Source organism: Sorex araneus, chromosome 1, assembly GCF_027595985.1.
Source record: "Sorex araneus isolate mSorAra2 chromosome 1, mSorAra2.pri, whole genome shotgun sequence".
Lineage (NCBI taxonomy): Eukaryota > Metazoa > Chordata > Mammalia > Eulipotyphla > Soricidae > Sorex > Sorex araneus.
Genome location: NC_073302.1, coordinates 11,890,054 through 11,912,151, shown reverse-complemented (window position 1 = coordinate 11,912,151; position 22,098 = coordinate 11,890,054). Strand labels below are relative to the sequence as shown.

The following is a 22,098-nucleotide window of genomic DNA, read 5'->3' as shown; positions in this document are numbered from 1 at the left end:
CAGCAAAGCCCCGACGTGCTTTGAGGTCCCGGCTCTGTCGGGACAGACAGACAGGGCCTGCCCCGAGCTCCGCTGGGCGGCCGGGCCGGCCTTGCATGCTCAGGGCTCTGTGCACCGGGCTAAAGGCTTGCGCAGAGGACAAGAGGGAATCGGCGGTGCTAAGAAGCAGCGTGCTGGGTCCAGGGCCACGGGACCTTGGCAGAGGCTCAGGATGTGGCCAGTTTTGGCCGGGCACTAATGAAGGGATGTTGGAGTGTGGGGAATGTGTTTATTTTGCTCTCGGGCCACGCCTGGAAGTGCTCCGGGGTTACTTCTGGCTCTGCATTCGGGATCACTCCTGGCAGTGCTCAGGAAACCCTATGTGACACTGGGGAGAGAACCTGGGTGGGCCGGTGGCCCCAGGCGTAGACTTATTATTGGCTCAAGGGAGACTTAGGGCGTCTCTGCAAAGAGATTTTGCTTCTGGGAGTGGGGGAGGGAGGAGGGTTAGAGGTGGGTCACACTCAGCTGGGTTCAGCAGCTTCTCCCAGCTACCAGTATTCCAGGGCTGCTCCCACCGGTGGTCCCTGCCAGGACGGTGGAGGGGGGGCACGGGGGGGGGGGGACGAGGGGGGGAGTGGGGGGAAGGTCCTGCCCCCAAACCTGCAGTTCCAGCCCTCTGAGTCAGCTCCCTGGCCCTTAAAAGCTTTCAGATGCAGAAATTACTCAAGGAAAGACATTTACTGCCAGAGGCTGGATTTGAACCCTTAAAGGCTCCCAGTCCTGCCTCCATTCATTCCCTCAGTCCCGGGCAGGCTCCTGCAGCCGACCCAGCGAGGCAGACTTCTTGGGGTTCTCCGTGGGGAATCAAACACACATGCTCGTGTGTGTGTGTGTGTGTGTGTGTGTGTGTGTGTGTGTGTGTGTGTGTGTGCGCGTGCGTGCTCTCACAAAGCTCGTATTCCAGTCAGCAAACACATGAAGTTAATCATTACAATAAACAAATAGTAGGGCCACCAATTCAGGTAGGAAAAATGGCTATAAAGTCAATAAAATTACATTGTCCTGATAAGACAGGAACGGGCAGGGCTAGGCTCGGTGCCAGCCCCGTTGCACAAGCCCTGTCCGGAGTGCCCTGCCACCTCCCGGGCAGCAGCAAGCAGGATTCATCTGGAGCAGACAAGCGGCCGGCAAAATTTGGGGGATTTGGCAAGCAAGTGGTTAAACACAACCACAATGAAAATTGCATTGCATAGACTTACCATAAACTGAATTATATCATATATAGATTTTTATATATAGAACATATGTAATCTATTCTATATCAAATTATACACTATATATAACAAATTATATGTGTGTATATATAGTACGTGTGTGTGTGTGTGTGTGTGTGTGTGTGTGTGTGTGTGTGTATAAAACAAAGGCTGTCAGCAAAACTCCTCACCTTCTGGGACTACGGAAACTGTGTCTGTAGCTACTTGGACATAAACTCTCTTTGGCCTTTTTTTTTTTTTTTCGGTTTCCTGAACAAGGAAGGACGTCTGGGAGCCTGAAATACATCTGTCCTTTTCTTCAAAAGAACTGGGCTCCCGGCAGGAGGGAGAAGGCAGCAGGGAGGCGCTTGCCTTGCAGGCTTTGCAGGCTGGAGTCACGGATTCAAACCCTGGACCCACATGGCTCCCTGAGCACCAAGACAGGAGGAGCCCCCAAACACCACCAGGTGTGGCCCAAACCCCACCCTACACCCCCCTCCCTGGCCCGCTTCCCAAATCCCTCCTTCCTGATTGTTGCACTACATTTGGCTTTGGACCTCCTGAGACTGGATCTAGATGTCGCGTGACAGTGAGTATCTACTGGGGCCAGAGAGAGAGTACAGCAGGTAGGACACGTCCCTTGCATGCAGCTGACCAAGGTTTCATCCTCAGTACCCAGTACCCCATATGGTACCCCTGAGCACTGCCAGGAGTGATTCCTGAGCACAGATCCAGGAGTAACTCTTGAACATTGCCGTATGTGCCCCTTCCACATCCCCCCCACAAAAAAAAATAATAATAAAACCCAGTGAGTATCTATCCTTTATAACGAAACATTCCCAGCTCAAGTCACAGCTTGGAACTGGAAACTAAAAGCGTTCCGAGCCTAGACGGTGAAATGTTGGGAGTCTGTGCTTCGGCCAGAGGTGGGTGCTGTGGCCAGCACCTCCATGGATTGGCGGCGGGGGGAGGGGGACGACAGTGGGCCGGGGTGTCTGTAGTCACGGGGGTGTGAGCTTTTCTCTGTCTTTTTTTAGGTTTCCTCAGTGAGGAAGGATGTCTGGGAGTCTGAAACACATCTGTCTGTTTCTTCCAAAGAACCACTCTCCGGCCCGGACAGGGAGAGAGAGAGAGAAGCAGGGAGGGCGCTTGCCTTGCAGGCTGCCCATCTGGGTTTGATCCCGAGGACCACATAGGGTCCCGGGCCCCTGAGCCCTGCCAGGAGTGACCCCCAAGAGCCAGGAGTAATCCCTGACCACAGTCAGGTATAGCCAAAAAAAAAAAAGAACTGCTCTCTTTATAATATTGACCCAGACTGTGTAAAGTTTACCTACTTGCTCTGTGTGTGTGTGTGTGTGTGTGTGTGTGTGTGTGTGTGTGTGGCTGGGAATCAAAATCCAGGGCCTCTATCGTGGAGCTACACCCCCCCCCCCCCCCGTGAACTCTCTTTCACTGTTTGTGGATGTTGGGGTCCATTAAATCCTACGAGTATCCCAAAGGCACAAATGTACACGTCAGAGAATCCCCGAAGAAGGAGGGAACATACTGACCCCTCTACACTGTCCTCTGTTGGTCTCCTTCCCTAGAGGGCATGACATGTGCTGGTTACAGCCGTGTGAAGGGATCGATACTCGGACTACTAGCCCCGGGGACAGTTGCCGCCACTCCATAGCACGTGGGCTGGGTGCCAGATAGGGGCAGCACCTGGAAACGCCACATCCACCCACAGAGCTGTGCCTCCAGCAGGGTCCCCCCTTCCCCTCCGTGTCCTCTGACCTCTTTGGGACCCGTGGCACTGCTGTGTCCCCTGTGTTGGGATGTGGGGACTTCGTGGCTTCTGGGCTTAGTGTCAAGGAGGATGCATGGTGGACAGAGGTGGAGGGAGAGAGGGCCACCTCCATCTGTCTGTCTGCACCTGGGATGCAGAGAGGACATTGTCCAGATCACTGAGCTGTCCCTGGTGCTAGGGAAGTGGCTCTAGCCAGAGGGATGGAATATTCCACAAAAAACTTACAGCCACCTGAGTGGTAGCAAAAACTCGAAATCTCTCCCACTTAAATACAGAGATTTCTCAAAAAAAAAAAAAGGAAGGAAGGAAGGAAGGAAGGAAGGAGAGAAAGAAAGAAAGAAAGAAAGAAAGAAAGAAAGAAAGAAAGAAAGAAAGAAAGAAAGAAAGAAAGAAAGAAAGAAAGAAAGGGAGGAAGGAAGGGAGGAAGGAAGGGAGGAAGGAAGGAAGGAAGGAAAGAAGGAAGGAAAGAAAGAAAGAAAGAAAGAAAGAAAGAAAGAAAGAAAGAAAGAAAGAAAGAAAGAAAGAAAGAAAGAAAATTCCCACGTGACCCAGCAATACCACTTCTTGGCATCTATCCCCAAAATACAAAAACACTAATTTGAAAGAATGACCACACACCTATGTTCATCCCTACAATAGCCAAACATGGAAACCACCCACATGCCCAACTACAGATGAAGGGATCAAAAAGTTGTGGTCTATATACATGATGGAATGCTATGCAGCTCTGTAAAGGAATCAAATCACGCGACTTGCAGCAACATGGATGGAACTGGAGGATATCATGCCGAGTGATGTCGGATGGAGAAGGACAGATACAGAACAATCTCTCTCAGATGAGGGGCTAAAAGATACACAGTAAGGTAACAACAGAAGTCCAAAGTTCATGTAACAGAGGGAACTTACACATGCAGCCTGTGGGGGAGAAAGGTCATGAGGGGGAGGGAAGGGGAGGGTGCTGGGGGAGGGAGATGGGTACACTAGTGATGGTGCAGTGTTGAAATTATGTCCATGAGAAACCATTATTAAAAGTATTACCACTGGGGGCTGGAGTGATAGCACAGCGGGTAGGGCGTTTGCCTTGCACGCGGCTGACCCAGGTTCTATTCCCAGCATCCCATATGGTCGCCTGAGCACTGCCAGGAGTAATTCCTAGTGCAGAATCAGGAGTAACCCCTGTGCATCGCCGGGTGTGACCCAAAAAGAAAAAAACAAAAGTATTATCACTGTAGCACTGTCATCCTGTTGCTCGAGCGGGCACCAGTAACGTCTCCACTGTGAGACTTGTTGTTACTGTTTTTGGCATATCAAATATGCCACGGGGAGTTTGCCAGGCTCTGCCATGCGGGCGAGATACTCTCGGTAGCTTGCCGGGTTCTTCAAGAGGGACGGAGGAATCGAACCCGGGCCAGCCACGTGCAAGGCAAGCGCCCTACCCGCTGTGCTGTCAAAGTGTAACTGGTCCTGCTGAAGAAAGAACTGATGTCTCTCAGCAGTGTCTGCCAAGTGCGGGGGTCTCAGCCTCCCCTTGGTTGCCCTAAGCTATAGCAACAACAGGTCCATCTAGAGGAGACAGGAGGCCTCTTTATGGCCTCCACGAGCTCGAGTCTCTCTCTCTGTGACTAGCCACCGTGATCGGAGTGCTGGAGGGTCCTCCTGTTCAAGTGCTCCTCGGGCACTCCCCCACAAACACTCGTATCTCCACAGCAGGGGGTGAATTCCCAAGGACTCGATTCAATTTGCAAATGGGAAGATGAAATCTCCCTTCTGCACCCAGCTCTGGAAAGCGTGAAGGAAAATCGAGATGCAAAATGCCAGTCTCTCAGTGACCATGCCCCCCCACCCCGGGCCCTGGTCTGGGGTGCAGGACACCCCCACCCGAGCCCCCGACCCCCACCTCTTAAAGGAAACCCTGCTCTTGATGTTGGGAAGTGTTTTTGCTTTCTCACGAATGCAATGCAAAAAAGTTCCGGGGCAGGGTAGTTGGTTGGCCCTGAAGAACCTGGGGTTTCCTTGGAGGAGGAGGCAGTTGGCCAGCTGTCTGCTTCAGTTTGGGGTCCCACCCAGTGGTGCTCAGGGCTTACTCCTGGCTCTGCACTCAGGGGTCACTCCTGGTGGGCTCAGGGGACCGTATGGGAGGCTGGGATGCGGCTGTGGCAGGCAAGGCAAACGCCCTACCCTCTGCACGATGGCCCCAATCCCCAAGGGAGCTGTCTTAATGCACTCTGCCAAGGCCAAGGCCGCTGCCCTGGCAGACTCCCTCTGGGGTGTCCTTCCAGCCCTGGGGTCTGAAGCTGCGGGGAGATGTCAAGATGAGGGGTTCTCACAGCCACTTCCCTGTCTCTGAAACACTCTTCCCTCAGGGCCAGAAGAAAGGCCACTTCCTCAGGGAAGCCCTCCCTGACCACCATCGTAATACTTCTGCACTCCTCTTCCGCTTTAGCTGGTCCTCCCGTGACTAGGTCCCGAGAAAGCCCCTGGGCAGGGCTGTGTGTCTCTCTCTCTGTCTCTCTCTGTCTCTGTCTCTCTCTGTCTCTGTCTCTGTCTCTCTCTGTCTCTCTCTGTCTCTGTCTCTCTCTCTCTCTCTCTCTCTCTCTCTCTCTCTCTCTCTCTGTTCACAGCCACACAGCCGTGACCTCAGCACAGCACACAGCAGGGGCTCCATCCACTCTGGGTGAGACTAAGGGAGCGTGTGAGTCTGTCGCGGCCCTGTGAACTCGAATGAGCGTGTCAAAGTGTGAGTCTCAAGAAAAAAAGTGTGAGTCTCTGGGCGGTTCAACCTCAAGAAAGGCAATTCCCCGAGTCGGGGCTATCGCCAACGGCAACAGATGCCAAAAAACGGGACTACAGAACTGAGCTGACCAAGGCAGGGAAACGGCAGGGAGGAAGGCGGGAGGGGGAGGCAGAGGCTGGTGGGACCGAGACCATAGATAGCGGAGGCAAACGGTCACAGTCGGGGTCACGCATGAAACCCTGTCACTGCAAATCACGGTGACCAAAAGAAAACGAGACCAACCCAACCTCCGGGTACCCACGGGGCTGGCGGGCGCTGGGGCACTGGACTGGCTTCCTCTGGCACAAGACCTGCTCCCCCCTCCCCACTCCCCGGAGGTTGGCGCTTCCCTATTTGCTGGTCTCACGGTCTGCAACAGCCCAGGCTGCTCAGAGGAGAAGCTCAGGGGATCGTCACCTGCAGCCCGAGGCTCCGAGAAGGAAAGTGGGGCAGTGGCAGCACCGGCACCAGGAGAGCCGTCGAGGTGGCCCCTGGGGAGCATCCAAAGCCAGACCCCTCAGGACAGAGCCTGGAACGCAACCAGAACCTGCTCTTTCTTCTCTCTGGTGGTGGAGGCATATCCAGAGGTGTTCAGGCACCCATCCTGGCAGAACCGGGGGTCCACCCCAGCGCTCCTGCAGGCAAAGCATGTGCCCCCCTCCCACCCCTCTCCAAACCACCCCCACCCCGGCCCAGGAACTCGTAGGGAAATCCTTTCCCCGCTCAGCCTCTTCCAGCTGACATCTCTCCCTCTCTCTGCTGGTGGGAGGGAGGTGGGGGGATCGTGAGCCCCTCCATGAGCCCCTCCGCCCCTCGAAACCCCCCTCCGCCATAGGAGCCACTCTGGCTGTATCTGTCCCACATCCTGCCTGAGTTTCCAAACCACATGGGCGATGGTGTCGGACCGGCCTTCCATGACTCACACCAGCTGCCGCTTCTCTCGGCCACGGTCTGAATCGCAAAGCCACTAGTTCCCCATACATAGCACTCGGGGCTGGGGTGGGGAGATGGGGGGCGGGGGGGGTGGCGGGGGTTGTTTTTGGCTTCACTGACCTCGTGGGACTTTTGCACGGTGCGGGCCACACGGGTAGACTCTGTGAGCCGTTGAGAAGGATTCTGACAGCAATTGTGTCACTCGCGTCTGTTTCCCCGGGGCCGGACTCTCCTAGCACGCCCATCACTTCCGGGGCCGCTGTCTTGACACCCCTCGGCCCCCTGCACCCCATCCTAGATCTCCTCCCCTCCTCCCACTCCCCAGACCCACTCCTGGGCTCCCCCCTCCAACCCCATCACTCCCTGAGTTAAGAACCGGCTTCATCCTGCCTCATGAGCTGGGAGAGGGGGCAGCTGGGAGAGAGAAGGGACCACTAAGAAAATGATGGTTGGAGGGGTCAGTCGAGATGGGAGACGTGTGCTGAGAGTAGATAAAGCCCCAACATGATGACCTCTCAGTGTCTGCATTGCAAACCATAATACCCAAAAGGAGAGAGAGAGTATGGGGGAATATTGTCTGCCATGGAGGCAGGGGGAGGGTGGGAAAGGGGGGGGTACACTGGGGAGATTGGTGGTGGGGAATGTGCACTGGTGGAGGGATCAGTGTTTGATCATTGTGTGATTGTAACTCAGACATGAAAGCTTGTAACTATCTCACAGTGATTCAATAGGAAAAAAAAAGAATTTCATGAAGTCAGGAAAGATTTTATCAATTTAATTTTCTCATTCCCCCACCAAAAAAGGATAAAATAAATAGACTTAATATAAAATCTCTTCTCAAGTGATAGCACAGCGGGTAGGGCGTTTGCCTTGCGCACGGCCGACCCAGGTTCAAATCCTCCATCCCTCTCGGAGAGCCCGGCAAGCTACCAAGAGTATCCCGCCTGCACAGCAGAGCCTGGAAAGCTACCCTTGGCGTATTTGATATGCGGAAAACAGTAACAACAAGTCTCACACATTACCGGTGCCTACTCAAGCAAATCGATGAATGACAGGACAGCAGTGCTACAATGCTATTAATGTAAAAAAAAAAAAAAATGAATGGGCTTCATGTTTCTTTCTGCTTTTCACACAGGGCTGCAGGGAACAGGCACAGTTGTGCCCAACCCCTCCATGAACCCCCCCCCCCCAATTGGGAACCTCTCTTGGGGGTTCTCAGGACACAGAGATGGCATACACTTCGCCTTCCTGGCTGCCTCTCTAAGATGTGGTTTCTGGGCTATGCCCATCAGCACCCGGGAGTGCAGGGCCTGGCTACCGCATGACCACCAGCCTCCCGATCCAGCACACAGCCAAGGTCCGGGACATCTGTGCTGAGTTGGGCAGGCTGAATGGTTCCAGCATCTGGTAGGTGACACTCCAGGGGGACACACTCAGGGGCTGGAGCCCAGGGCTCCTGCATGCCAAGCGTGTGCCCAGGTCCTTGGAACCATCTCCCCACCCTTGAAAGGACACTTAGAAATCACTGGGGGTTCATAACCATTTACAATCTTAGAATTCCAGAAGCATGTGGCCGCTTTTGCGGCCACGCGACCTCTCATGATATTCAAAAAGAGGAATGGAAAATAAACTATCTAGCCTCTGCCCCTGGCAGGTAGGCTTGAATGGTGGTGGGAAAATTCGAGCAAAATATAATCCCTAAAAGGAGATAGAGAGAGTATCAGGGAAATTGTCTGCCATAGAGGCAGGGTGAGAACCGGGATGGGTGAGGGGATAATGGGGACACTGGTGGTACACTAGTGGAGGGGTGGGGGTTCGATCATTATATAGCTGAATCTCAAACATGAAAGCTTTCTAACTGTATCTCACTAAAAATAACTGTATCTCAATAGAAAGAAAGAGAGAAAGAGAGGAAGGAAGGAAGGAAGGAAGGAAGGAAGGAAGGAAGGAAGGAAGGAAGGAAGGAAGGAAGGAAGGAAGGAAGGAAGGAAGGAAGGAAGGAAGATGATGACCCTCTGGTCTGTCACCCAGGAACCGAATCCAGCTCACCCTCTGAATCCCAAACCCACCCACTGGGTTTCCCCAATCAGGGGAGGGAGTAAAACTCTCCTCCACGGCTGTTTTGGCACTGACAAGTGAGAGGTACCTACCTCACCCAGTAATTAAGATGCAAATTCAGGATCCAGACCTTGGACACTCCCTAAGGGAGTGTGCATTACCCTGAGGTACAGGTGGAGGAAGAGAAGGGCGGGATCAGACGCCTCACCCCAAAGAACGGGTGGGTGTCTGCAGGTGGGGCCTGGCCTCAGTGACAAGACAGGCTGGCAGGCAGGGCAGAGGCACTAAAGGGAGGAAGGAAAGCTGCAGGGGTGAGGCTGGAGGGGGTGTGGGAGATGGTGGACTTGGGAGGAAAAGAACAAAGAGGCAGGACTGAGGGACAGAACAGACGGTGGTCTGGTCACCGTTGTAGATTAGATAGTGGGGCCGGGGAGGGGACGTGTCGCCTCCCAGATCCCAGATACCAGACCTGCAGGGACAGAAACAGGACTTGAAAGGGCATTGTGTGCTCGATGCAGGGGGGGGGCAGATGGAGAACAGGCAGCGGAATGAGATTTCAGAGAAAACAAAGATACGTGCAATGATATCAGGGTGTTATTAACAAACAGAGGTGGTCAATGGGGCTATTGTTCCCAGATGTTCACTCCCTGCCAAGACACAGAACCAGGGGCTGGAGCAATAGCACAGTGGGAACGGCGTTTGCCTTCCACATGGCCGACCCGGGTTCGATTTCCAGCATGCCATATGGTCTCCCGAGCACCGCCCGGAGTAATTCCTGAGTGCATGAGCCAGGAGGAACCCCTGAGCAGGTATGACCCAAAAAGCAAAAACAAAAAGAGAGAGAGACAGACAGACAGACAGACAGACAGAATCAATCTCTCTGTCTCTGTCTCTCTCTCTCTCTTCCTCTCTTCCCCCCCACCCACTGACTTATAAAATTATTTATTTGTGGAGGGGAAGTATCCAAGCATTGTTCAGATGTCCCAGAGACCACCCCCAGCAATACTCAGTGAGGGCCCCAAGGACGCAGTGCTACTTGGGAGTGGCCATGCTGGGGACCACCAGAGCCAATCAGCAGTGCTCAAGAAGCCAGGTACTGAACCAGAGTCCCCTAGCCCCTCTGCTAGCTCCCTCGCCCCTGCGCTATTGCCTTCGGATGCGGCCACACACCCGGCTTTGGCCCGTGCATGGAGCGGGGCAATATGTGACAATGAGCCATTTCAGAAGAGGGCCTTTGAGAGCCATGAAATCATCTCTTCCTTCCCTCCACCAGCTTGCAACATGTGCCAGACAGAACAGAAGTCCCAGCCTAGGTCCTGGAAAGTGGGGTACGCGGGGCAGTTTATCCGGCTGGCTGGCTCTTGCAACAGAGCCACGAAACCAGGCAGGCAGAACTGGCCTGCAGCTTACGTGTCATCTGACCCAGAAAAAAAACCCTCCATGACTCTACATTCGGCTTATTTGTTACACAGCCAGGCTGCAGCAGAGGCTGACGGACACCTAGGTGGCGAGGCACCTACAGGTGGTGAAGTGCCTTGGACATGGGGAGTCCACAGGGAGCTTTATACTCAATGGGCCTTGAAAAGGCTGGAAAAAAAAAGCTTGAAAATGCTGAAAGCTTCATCCACACACAGCCAGTCTCAGAGATGATGATGCTACCCTCTTCCAAGCCCAAACTCCTCCTAAAACCTGGGCCTTGGTGCCATCCCTTTCACTGATGGACTGAGCACTTGCTAACTACACTTGTCTTCTATCTTAAAACCTCTCCCATTGGATGGCCACTCAACACCTTTATTGCAAACCACAACACCTAATCAGAGAGAGAGAACAAAAGGGAATACCCTGCCATAGTGGCAGTGGGGGGCGGGGGGGGGGAGACGGGACTGGGGAGGGTGGGAGAGATGCTGGGTTTACTGGTGGTAGAGGATGGGCACTGGTGAAGGGATGGGTTCTCGAACTTTGTATGGGGGAAACATGAGCACAATAATGTATAATTCATTTCAATTCTTAATGTAATTTTATTAGATCAATAAAGTCCAGATGAAAAAATAACCTCTCCCATTGGGGCTGGAGCCATAGTACAGGGGGTAGGGCATTTGCCTTGCATGCAGCCCACCTGGGTTCGATTCCCTACATCTCACATGGTCCCCCATGCACCACCAGGAGTAATTCCCGAGTATGGAGTCAAGAGTAAGCCCTGAGCATCACTGCATGTGACCCAAACAAATAAACAAAGAAACCAACTAGAAACCACCTCTGTCTCCACCCAGTCTTCAGACTGCTACAACTCAACCTCAATCTCTCTCCTGGCCTTAAATTTACTGAAAGAGCCAACCCCTATCTCTTTTTTCTTTCCTCTTAGCAATCCCATCTGCCCTCCTCTCTGCCCAAACAGTGCTCATTATATTCCTGTAGCCTCCTAATTGCCTGATGTAATCTCCGCCCCGAGCTTCCAAATTGCTCTACGCCATTTAGCCTGAAACTAAATTTATTATCCACCACCATCATCACCACCACCATCATCTCTGACATTTCTCTTTCCCTCCTCTCCCTCAGCAGCTCTATCATTCATTCTCTGATGTGTCCCCACAAGCCAGCAGGAGATAAGAAACCAGCCCATACTCACTCATCAAGTTTTAGGGGCCTTTCCCCAACTGGGGACAAAAGTGGCTGTTCTAAAAATAGCACTTCTGGGGCTGGAGGGATAGCACAGCGGGTGGGGCGTTTGCCTTGCACACGGCCGACCCGGGTTCGATTCCCAGCATCCCATAGGGTCCCCCAAGTACCGCCAGGAGTAATTCCTGAGTGCAGAGCCAGGAGTAACACCTGAGCATCATGGGTGTGACCCAAAAGGAAAAAAAAAATAGCAATTCTATGGTGCCAGAGAAGCCAGGAGGGGTGTCTACTCAAATGAAGGTCTCAATGGCCTTCGTGGCATTTCAATTTTTGTGTGGTTGGTTGGTTGGGGACCACCTCCAGTGATGCTCAGGGGTTACTCCTGGCTCTGCATTCAGGAGTTACACTCCTGGTAATGCTTGGTAGGCTGTACGGGGTGCCGGGGATCCAACCTGGGTTGACTACATGCAAGGCAAGCACCTTACCCACTGTACCATTGCTCTGGCCCTGCTGTAGTGGCCTTGGCTGCTTTAGCTTCCTCTCGCACCGAGAACCTCTATGTGAAAATAAACTGTTCTATGCAATGGGTGCTGGCCTCCGTCACCCCATGTACGTGTAGCAAGAACGAACACACAGACTCTGATGAATTCTATCTGGGGACAGGTGGCCCAGTGACTTGACTTGGATACAAACATATGCATTGGATCTTACACAACTGTGACATCAGGATAAGGGTCATTTCAGAGCGCACACTCCTTTTGCAAACTGAGACCTGCTATAATCTGAGGAACAGGCTTAATTAACGTCAGAAATTTCTTTTGGCACGTTTTATCTCTAGGAAGTCAGTGTGGCTTATAGAAAATGGCATAAAATTGCCAAATAGTCACTTTAAGGCTGACTTTGGCACAGCATCAGAAAAGTTAGGAGTGTTTAGTTCTGATCACACTTGTTCCAAGAAGAATACAATGCCTGAAAGTGGTTCAAATTTTGTTGGACAATAGTGTTTTATATGGGAGAATGATTTTTTTTTGCTTTTTTTTTTAATCACACCGGCAATGCACAGGGGTTACTCCAGGCTCTACACTCAGGAATTACCCCTGGCGATGCTCAGGGGACCACATGGGATAATGGGAGTCGAACCTGGGTCAGCGCGTGCAAGGCAAACGCCCTACCCACTGTGCTATTGCTCCAGCCCCAGGGAGAATGATTTTTTTTCTCTATCTTTATACTGGGCTGGAGTGATAGCACAATGGTTGGGCATTCGCCTTTCACGACGCCGACCCGAGTTCGATTACTCCACCCCTCCACCCCTCTCGAAGAGCCCAGCAAGCTACTGAGAGTATCGAGCCTGCGCAGCAGAGCCTGGCAAGCTACCTGTGCCTATTGGAGATGCCAAAAACAGTCACAATAAGTCTCTCAATGAGAGACATTACTGGTGCCTACTCAAACAAATTGATGAGCAATGGATGACAGTGACAGTGACAGTGATCTTTATTCTATTCCTAAGTTCCTAATTCAGTGAAGTGCCTGACTTAATAAAGGCATTTTTTATACAAGAAAAATCATTAAGGCTATGGTTTATTAATTTAATGTTAACTGCTAAGCAGTCAAATTTCATGGGGGTTTTTTTTCTTGCTTTTTGGGCCACACCCAGCAATGCACAGGGGTAACCCCTGAGCCTCGCAGGGTGTGACTCAAAACAAAATAAAGCTGTGAGCATGGACAACTTGTTCACTTTCTGTACTAAAAGTACCAGGCCTTTCCACCTTTGGTGGATGGTGAGCGGTCTCCTGAGTCCAGCATCCCTGTCCTTGTTTGGTTTTGTTGAAAGTGGGCATTTACTTAAGAAGATAAAGGAGCAGCTTCCCCCGAGATCGAAGAGAAGCACTTATTTAAGGAAATGAGAACATAGCAGACAGTGCCGTGAGCTGGGGCCCGAGGGACAGCACTCTAAAGCCCTCATCACTTGGGGACAGCAGGAGTGATTCCTGACTCATGCTCAGTGCTCAGTTGATCCTGTGTGAGGCCAGGGAAGGAACCACAGCTACAGGATAAAGCAAGAGCCTCAAGTCCTCCTCCTGCCTGAATTCCCATTTGCAAGGGCACCGATGCCACCATCGATTCCGATCCTTCCCTCTGAAGTCTGTTTCTCCTGGTCCCCACGCCACCATCTTGTTTCATAGCCTGCCCTGTGCATGCCATCTCCATAACCCTCAAACTTTCAGAAGCACCTCCCCTGCTCAAGGGCCAAAATGACTGAAGGAAAACAGCCAGCCCCCGCAAGGCGGAGTCCTCACACGGCTGTGATGAGGGGTGAGTTTTGATGACACCCAATGGCCGACAGCTCCACCTGCCCATGAAAACAAAACATCCACCAAAGATGTTCACAAGGGATGTAGGTCCAAACGGAAAACTCCTGGAGCACTTGTCAACAGGAAAGCAAGTCAATGATGGTACGTCCATACAATGGAATACGAATCAGCCATCAATAAGGAACAGATGACTCATACAGAAGACAGAGATGAGATTTCAAGAGCACCAACTACATCAAGTAACATAAACCTAATGATTCATTTATGGGAAGCTTCCCTCCCTCCCTCCCCCCCACCCCACCCCATCCTGGAAACTAGCAAAATTAATTAATGGTGATAAAAATCAGAAAATGGTCGCCTAGAATAGGACAGAAGGAAAATGACTGGCAAAAAAAAAAAAACGAAATTTTCTTGGAGGTTGAAAAACATTTTGCATGTCTTTCTGCGTGGTGGTCACCGGCTCTAAGCAATTCCAAACGTGCTGAATGGAATCCTTGATGTGTGTAGGTGGAATTGTACGCAAATGACATCTTCACAACGAATGAGACAAATAAAACTCTGTTTAGGTCGCTCTAAAATAAACTCACAGTTGGGGGGGGGGGCTGGAGCAATAGCACAGCAGGTAGGGAGTTTGCCTTGCATATGGCCGACCCGGGTTTGATTCCCAGCATCCCATATGGTTCCCCAAGCACTGCCAGGAGTAATTCCTGAGTGCATGAGCCAGGAGTAACCCCTGTGCATCATAGGGTGTGACTCAAAAAACAAAATAAAATAAAATAAAATAAAATAAAATAAACTCACGGAAGTTCAGGACAGAAAGCACATTTATTTATCTGTGAACACCTAGTATCCTATTTCACACTTCCTCCCCTTGGACAGCCCCCTTGCACCCCATTCTATCTATCCATTAGCCATTTTCTCTGCATCAGGAGATGATGACATCAAGAAAAGACCACCAGCGTGTGAGCCAGAAGAACTGGCACTCAAACGCCAGTTTACATTTAAGAAATGAACGCTCAGGAAGAATTGGGCCTCGGTACTTCCTTATCCTCAACTCAGCCGTGTAATGGGTCCGTGGCACCCGTGGGGCGGAGGCTTGCTGCTCTAGGCAGCTCTTAGCTGGACCAGTGCAGAGAAATGACACAGGCTCTGCCCTGCAAGCGATAAGGAGGCACTCCCCTGGGGGAACCCCAGAGTCAAGGTCTGGGGGGGGGGGGCTGGCAGGGCTGGCACAGAGACTGCCCAGGGCAGAGGTGCGGGTCTCAGTCAGGACCGGTCCTAGGTCCGCCTCAATCACACTTTCACAACTCTAGACTCAGTTTCCCAGCCTCAACCGACCAGCTCAGACTGGATTCCAAGAATGTGATATCAAAAAAAAAAAAAAAAAAGCTGCTGGGGTTTCAAAGCTGAACAGGTTTAACGGCAAGGAAGAAGGGAGGGGTCCAGGCCTCTGCCCCTAGGCTGGGTCCTTGGGCTTCCACCCATCCCCCTCCAACACCTCCCCCACACACCACCTCCCCCCCCACACACACACACACACCAAGGAGGTCCAGTTCGGGGAATCTCCTCGCCCTGGGTAAACCCTGAGGATAGATTCCACACATAGTCACTCAGCACCTGTTACTTGTAACAATAACCGAAACCCACTCCTGCCCCGCCCCCCATCTGGTAGGGAAACAAAGTACAAAAGAAGTAACTCCCCTCAAGGTTACTTTTCTTTGCTTGTTGGAAGCAGGAGTACCGATAGGGCAGGCAACATTATAACCCCTGCAGAAAGGGGACGGAGGGTGGCCCCTGACACCCAAGGGTCCTTTGAACGGAGTCTGGGTCAAAACCAGAGAGCACTAAACTGGGAGGACTCCCGCGGCACCACTGCCTGTGCACACCTCCACCTCCCTCATCGCACAAAACACAGAAATGCAACAAAATAACCATGTCCTTGCATGGAGCAGTCCCATACACATCACCTCCTTGCCAACCCCCCCCCCCGCCCCCCAGACTTCCTCACTCCGCGACTGTGGAAACTGAGTCTGAAGAAGCGACTCCAGAGGGCGCAGGACTCGGGATCCCCCTCTTCCCCCCGGGACCACCCCGATTTCCAGGGAAATGGAAGTAATGGAGCCTGAGAACTGTGCACGAAGCGGGGAGGGGCGGGGGGCACGCCGCCGCCGGGGCACCGGGGCTCTGGGGGCGTCGAGAGGGCTGGAGCGCCACCGCAGCCCCCGGCACGTCCCGCCAGCAGCCCGCGCGGGAGCCGGGGATCTGCAGACGCTGCTGCTCTCCCGCGCGCGCGGAACCGCTTCTTTTCCACTTTACTCCCTCCTGGGCACCTTTCAGGAGTTTGTGCAGTCCTTCTGGGGCACTGTTTTTCAAAAGCGCGGGGCGCTGCGCCCTGGGAGCGGGACCCGGGGCCCGGGTGGCGTGGAGAGGACGGGGCCCCGGTGCACGCCGAGGCCGCAGGCCGCTCCGCTGCCCAACTCTGGCGGCTGCAAAGTTTGCCCAGGCCCCCGCGCTGGGCGCTGGGTCCTCAGCGTGCGTGCTCCGAGCCGAGCCGCGGCGCTCCGGGTGCCGGGCGCGCTCCCCTTGCCCCTGACAGCTGCCCTCCCCGAGGGCACCCAGTTCCCACTTTCCCAGGGTCACTCCTCTCCAGACGCCCTCGGGGTGGGGGGGGAGGGGGCTGCCTGCCCCGTGCACCCACCTCGCAGCCTCTCGTCTCTCGCTCCCACCCCGCATCGCAGCCCCTTTAAAGTCTCTCCAGCGGCTCAGAGGCTGGGACCAGATCCGCCGGGGACGGGGACGGGGGACGCGGGCGGCACCGCGAGCGCGAGCAGAACAAAAGCGAAGACGGGCAGCTCGGCCAGATCGGCAGGGCCCTCTCCCCACCGCGGCCACACCCCACGCCCGCAGCCCCCGGCGCCGTGCGCTCCTCGCGCGGCCTCGTGGGGAGGGAGGTGTGCGGACGGCGCCCCGCGGGACCCACCTGATCGCCAGCAGCTGGGCGCGGGGGGCCGGCGTGCGGCGAGTGCGCTCGGGACTGGACCGCGCCTCGGCTCCCGGCCCCGGCGGCGCCCCCCACTGTCTGCGCGCTGCGTGCGCCCGCGCCCTGCAGGGCGTGTCGAGCCGGGGTGTGCCCGCTGCGCCCGGGCAGGGGCGCTCGGCGCGCTGTGAGCGCTGCCAGACCCGCGGCGGAGCCAACAGAGCCGGTCCCGCCCCGGACACAGCTGGGAGGCGGGCGGCGCGGACCCCAGAGTGTGTGCGTGCGTGTGTGCGTGCGTGCGTGTGCGCGTGTGTGCATGGCATGCGTGTGTACAATGCGTGCGTGTGTGTGTGTCTGATGTTGTCCATGGTACGGGGATGTTTCATTTTCACTCAAGTTTAAAAAAGCCTGAAAGTTAGGGCGGGGGGAAAGTGGGGAGGTCAGGGGGGAAGATGAAAAGAAAGGAAAAGAAAGAAATCCCTGATGTGAGTGTCGTTGCATCTACAGTCTGCACGTGACGCGGGGGAGCCCACAGCATCCGAGGCCGGGGTGCTGCTTGGCGGGACGGGGTGCGGTGTGGGGTGCGGCTCGAGTCCCGGGCGCAGCGCCAGGCCTAGGGCAGCGCCGCGTTGGGAGGTGGCATGCACCGTTCTTTTCCTGAGAAAGGAAGCGCGGGGCCGAGCCCTCCCCCCCCCAGTCCCCCACCCTCGCCCCGCGCATCCCGCATCCCGCGCTCGGAAGTGAGGGGCTGCTGACCAGCAGGGACTGTGAGCCCCGAATTTCTCCCCTTCTGCAGTTCTCCACGCCCACCCTTGTGGGTTGTCTGCCTGGAAAGGGACCCGGACCGCTGCGATCACAAGGGGGTGGGCGGGTGCTGAGCGACCCGCAGCTGATGAGACGCGTCGTGGCCTGCAGTGGCCACATCTTGCTGCCACCAGGCTAGTCGCCCCAGAGGTCGTTTCTGTCCTGCCCTTTCGCCGAAGCACCGGAGAGCCGCCCCTGGGAAAGTCCGAACCTCCTCCTCTTGCTGGAAACCCTTTGTGGCTGGAAAAAGTCACTTTCAGACTCTAATAAAAACTTCACTTCTGAACTAAGTCATTGCTGAGGGCTGCGGAGCAGGGCAGCACCGGCTGATGAACCACCCAGGAGGTGGTTCAGCAGCCAGGTCCTGGTTTCCATCACACACATGCGCACACACACACACACACACACACACACAGAGCGGGGGAGAGAGCCAGAAACAGAGAATGACAGAGCGCGTGGGCACCTTTGTATAGTGTCAAGGCCTCGTGCAAAGGAGAGGCATTTTGATCTCCTACAAGGTGATGGATTCGGGATCGTTTACCTGGAAGGTGAACAGAGCAAAGGCGGGAGCCCAGGTAACTTCTCAGAACTCCTGCGGAATGTCACAGAGGGTCCCGGGGAGGAAGCAGTGGGAGGACTGACTCACCAGCCCCACACAGCAGCTCAGGAATGAGAAACCGCACGCCAGTGAGTACAAAGGGCCCTTTGCTGGGGCATAAATTGCGCCTTTATTGTTCTCCGTGAACACCCTGGGAGTAGTTCATTAGTAGCCAGAGTGACGGACGTTGCAGAGAGCCAGCTTACACGCGCATGCTCATTCCCAGGCTGCACCGATGCATTGGGGAATGCATTGTTGAAACTGCTCACCCATCAAAGGAGATCACAAAAGAGTCCCCCACCCGCAGCTTTTTCTTTTTTTTAAGTAAACAATGACGCTAACGCTGACTATGGTTCCTCGTGACGCAAATCAAGCGGTGTTAATGACTGGGCCCTCTCACTGCGGCCTGTTCTGCTGGCGGTGGTTTGCTTCTGGCCACACATCCCCATCCTGTTCATGAGCTCTCACTCATTTGGATTTTACTGGTCTGGTGACTGTTTGTAGTACTTCCAAGGTTTGTTTTGGTTTAATGGGTGGTTAAGTAGCGCCACGGGCAGCGGGAATCGATGCTCTTTTTTCTCTTTACACTGACTTCAGTAACCGTAAACTCAAAAGTGTTTTGTCAGCCCTGGGACTCTGGAAGTTATTTTGTCTTGCTTGAAGAAAGGGAGCCATATGGGGGCCAGAGAGATAGTACAGTGGGTAGGGCACTTTCTTTGCCTGTGGCCAACCTGAGTTTGATCCCTGGCACCACATGTGGTCCCCCAAGTCTGCCAGGAGTGATTCCTTTAATGCAGAACCCAAAGTAAGCCCTGAGTACTGCCAGATGTGGCCACCCCCCAAAAAAAAAAAAAAAAAAAAACAAGAGGGACCATAGGCCTGTCAAGATAGATCAGGCTAGCAGTTCTGGGGACTAAAGGCCCTTTGAAAGGGGCCGGGAAGATGACTCTAAGGATTGGAGCAAGGCTTTGTATATAGAAGACCCTGAGTTTGGGGTCACACCCAATGATGCTCAAGGGTTACTTTTTTTTCTTTCTTTTTGGGTCACACCTGGCAATGCACAGGGGTTAACTCCTGCCTCTGCACTCAGGAATAACTCCTGGTGGTGCTTGGGGGACCATGTGGGATACTGGTGAATCGAATCCGGGTCGGCCGCATGCAAGGCAAATGCCCTCCCCGCTGTGCTATTGCTCCAGCCCCAAGAGACCCTGAGTTTGATCTCTGGCTTGTCAGGATCCTCTGAGCACCACGGGACGGGTGTGATCCAAAATCAAACAACCAAAAAAAAAAAAAAAAACCACTCTCCGGACTGGAAATACAGTACAAAGGTCAAGGTGCCATAGTACAGTGGGTAAGTGGCCTTGCAAGTGGCTGACCCGGGTTTGAGCCTTGGCATCTCATATGCACCCCTCAGTACTGCCAGGAGTGATTCCCGAGTGCAGAGACAGAAGTAACCCCTGAGCACCACCAGCTATCCCCCCCCCGCAAAAAAAAATAATGAAACTACAAACAAACCAAAAAAAAAAAAGGCACAAGCACTTGTCTCTGCATAGAACTGCTGTGGTAGGGACACTGGCTCGAACCCTGGTACCACTTATAGGTCCCAGCACCACTAGATGGCCCCTGAGCGTAGAATCAGTTGTAGCTCCAAGCACCGAGCCATGAGTAACCCCTGAGCACCATCCCCCCTGCAGGAAAAACTAACAAAAAAAACATCTTCCAGATGCTATAGGTTGGGTTGATGTCAGGAGTTCTAAGTTTGGATAAAACATGGCCTTAGATGAGTTCCCCTCTCGGGCTTATTTACCTCTTATGCAAAATGTGATTAAACACGAAAGGTGCATGTGAAGAGAGAATTTGACTGTGCTAACTGTTGGTGAAGGGCCTGTAGCCTGCAGACACACACACACACACACACACACACACACACACACACACACACACACATACCTACCTAGAGTATGCCGAATATCGGAACAAGGAGGAAAGCTAAATGCAGAGAGCATCGACTACGGTCCTGGCCTTGCTCCAAGTGCCACACCTTCATCCTCCCCTCTCCTTCCACACAGCCCTGCTTTCCAGGGTAGAAAGCGAAGGAGCTGGTGCGTTAAGGAACTGATGCGTTGAAGAGCAGGTGTGTACAGGAGCTAGAGTGTTAAGAAGCAGGTGCGTTAAGTCTTAAGCTGGAGTTTTAAGGAGTGTGTTCACTTGTTCGTGCTCCATCTGGGTCAGGTCAAAGCATGCTGGTTCCTGGAGACCATCCCCCTTCTCACTCCTTCACCCTCTGCACAAACACTCCCTTGGAGCTGGTGCTCCATGCCAGCCTGCGTGTGGAGAGCACCAAAGCAGATGAGTCCACAGACTCGGAGCCCTGAAAGGTGCCTTCCTGCCACTGGCCAGGAAGCCCAGAGGGTCCCAGTAAATGACTTCGGTTGTGAAGCACAGAGTGGCCGGTGTCAGATGGGAAGGCAGCTGAGGTCACTGGGTAAGGAGTTGGGGAAGTGCCCTGGGCAGAACTGTGCGCAGAGGTGGTGGGTGGGAAAGGTGCCGGGGTGGGTGACAAATGTGATTCCAAAGTTCAATGGAACTAAACAGGCAGCTCTTAGACTTACACCGGAACCGCCTTTTAACCAAGAGTTTGCACGAAGCAGAGCGGAGAGGGCTGGCATTGCTTCCTCAAATGGTCATACGGACTAAACAAAAGTCTTTGCCGCCGTCCCCCTCCTTTCCCCCCTACCCCACACCTGTGCTGGAAAACTTTGGCGGACGAAAACTAAAACAACCCCGTCCGTAGCTCATTGTTTGCAGGGCACGAAAATGTCTCCCTGCTGCATTATCTTGGTTTGTGGGGGACAGAGGGGGATGTTTTACTGAGAAGGAGCCAAGTCATGGCTGGACAGTACCGGCCAATGGACATTGTTGGAGCAACTCTTGACCCTCACTCCCTGGCGTGTCCTTAATAACGTTTCTTTGTCATTTTCATACAAGGGATGTACATTTGTTATTCCTCGGCTGTGCATGAATATGTGAGGTTCCTCAAAGGCTATCCTAGGTACAAGCGTTGCCTCTCTCTCCCTGTGAGGCTTTCAGCCAGAGCCCCTCTCCTCTCCTGGGACCTCTTCCCCCGCCTGGGTTGGCGGACACCCTTCCAACTGCAGTTGTTTTACGGGCAAGAGAAGAGGTGTCCCACTCTTTTCTCTTCAGTGGTTCCTGTGCTTTGGGGGATGATGCATGAATTCAGTGGGATCCTGGAGGCCAGGATGGATGTTTAAGCTGATAGCACAAAATAAGGAACCTTGGGTCCAAGAGACAGCTCAGTGGGTGGGAACATAGGCTTCGGATATGGGAGTCCCAGGTTCAAATCCCAGCACCACACAGTCCCTAACGCTGCCAAAAGAGACAAAGTCAGGAGTAGGCCCTCAACACTGCCAGGTGTGGGAAGGAAGGAAGGGAGGGAGGGCGGGCAGGAGGGAGGGAGGGAGAAGGAAGGGTCCCTCTGCCTGCCCCAGATGAAGCCTGGAAACCGCAAACCTCCAGAACCTAGTCTCTGCCACCCTCATGCCCACCCTTCACAGGCTGGCCCTGAGCACCCACTCGTGACAATGAATCCGCTGAAACACACAGGTATGCAGGACTAGTGGCTGGAAACTCCAGGCTTCACGGAGTCGGGGATGGGTGACCTCTCCCCATCTCCCAGCCCTTCCAGTACCCTGTCAGTCACACCACAAATTGCCTCTGGGCGCCACTTAAGCGCATTAACAACCAAGGTCCAGAGACTCACAGATAAATCTCGGAAGGGAGCAGCACGTTGCAGAGACAGCTTTGGACCCCCCCCCAAAAAAAATTATTTAGCATCTGCCTAGGGGGCAGGCTTGGGTGGTGATGGGAAAGTTCAAAATAATGGTGGTGAGAAGGTGTAACGACAGTGGAATTGGTGTTGAAATAGTGAATGTAATCCATCATTGTGAACAACTTTATGAAAATACAATTTAAAAATTTTTAA

At 53.6% G+C, this 22,098-nt stretch overlaps 1 protein-coding gene across 3 annotated transcripts in view; it reads right to left on the bottom strand.

The window, feature by feature from the left end:
• The window catches only part of GGTA1 (glycoprotein alpha-galactosyltransferase 1 (inactive)), a 76,436-nt gene extending 58,300 nt beyond the window's left edge, over positions 1–18,136 (bottom strand). The window contains exon 1 of one of the 3 annotated variants that reach the window (XM_055136253.1): positions 18,039–18,136. The gene's annotated coding sequence lies outside the window, so the exon portion shown is untranslated. Of the gene's footprint in view, positions 1–16,414; positions 16,475–16,696; positions 16,758–18,038 lie in introns of those variants that run through there. The other 2 variants (XM_055136243.1, XM_055136258.1) reach the window with 2 other exon arrangements.
• Positions 18,137–22,098: the final 3,962 nt, after the last annotated feature.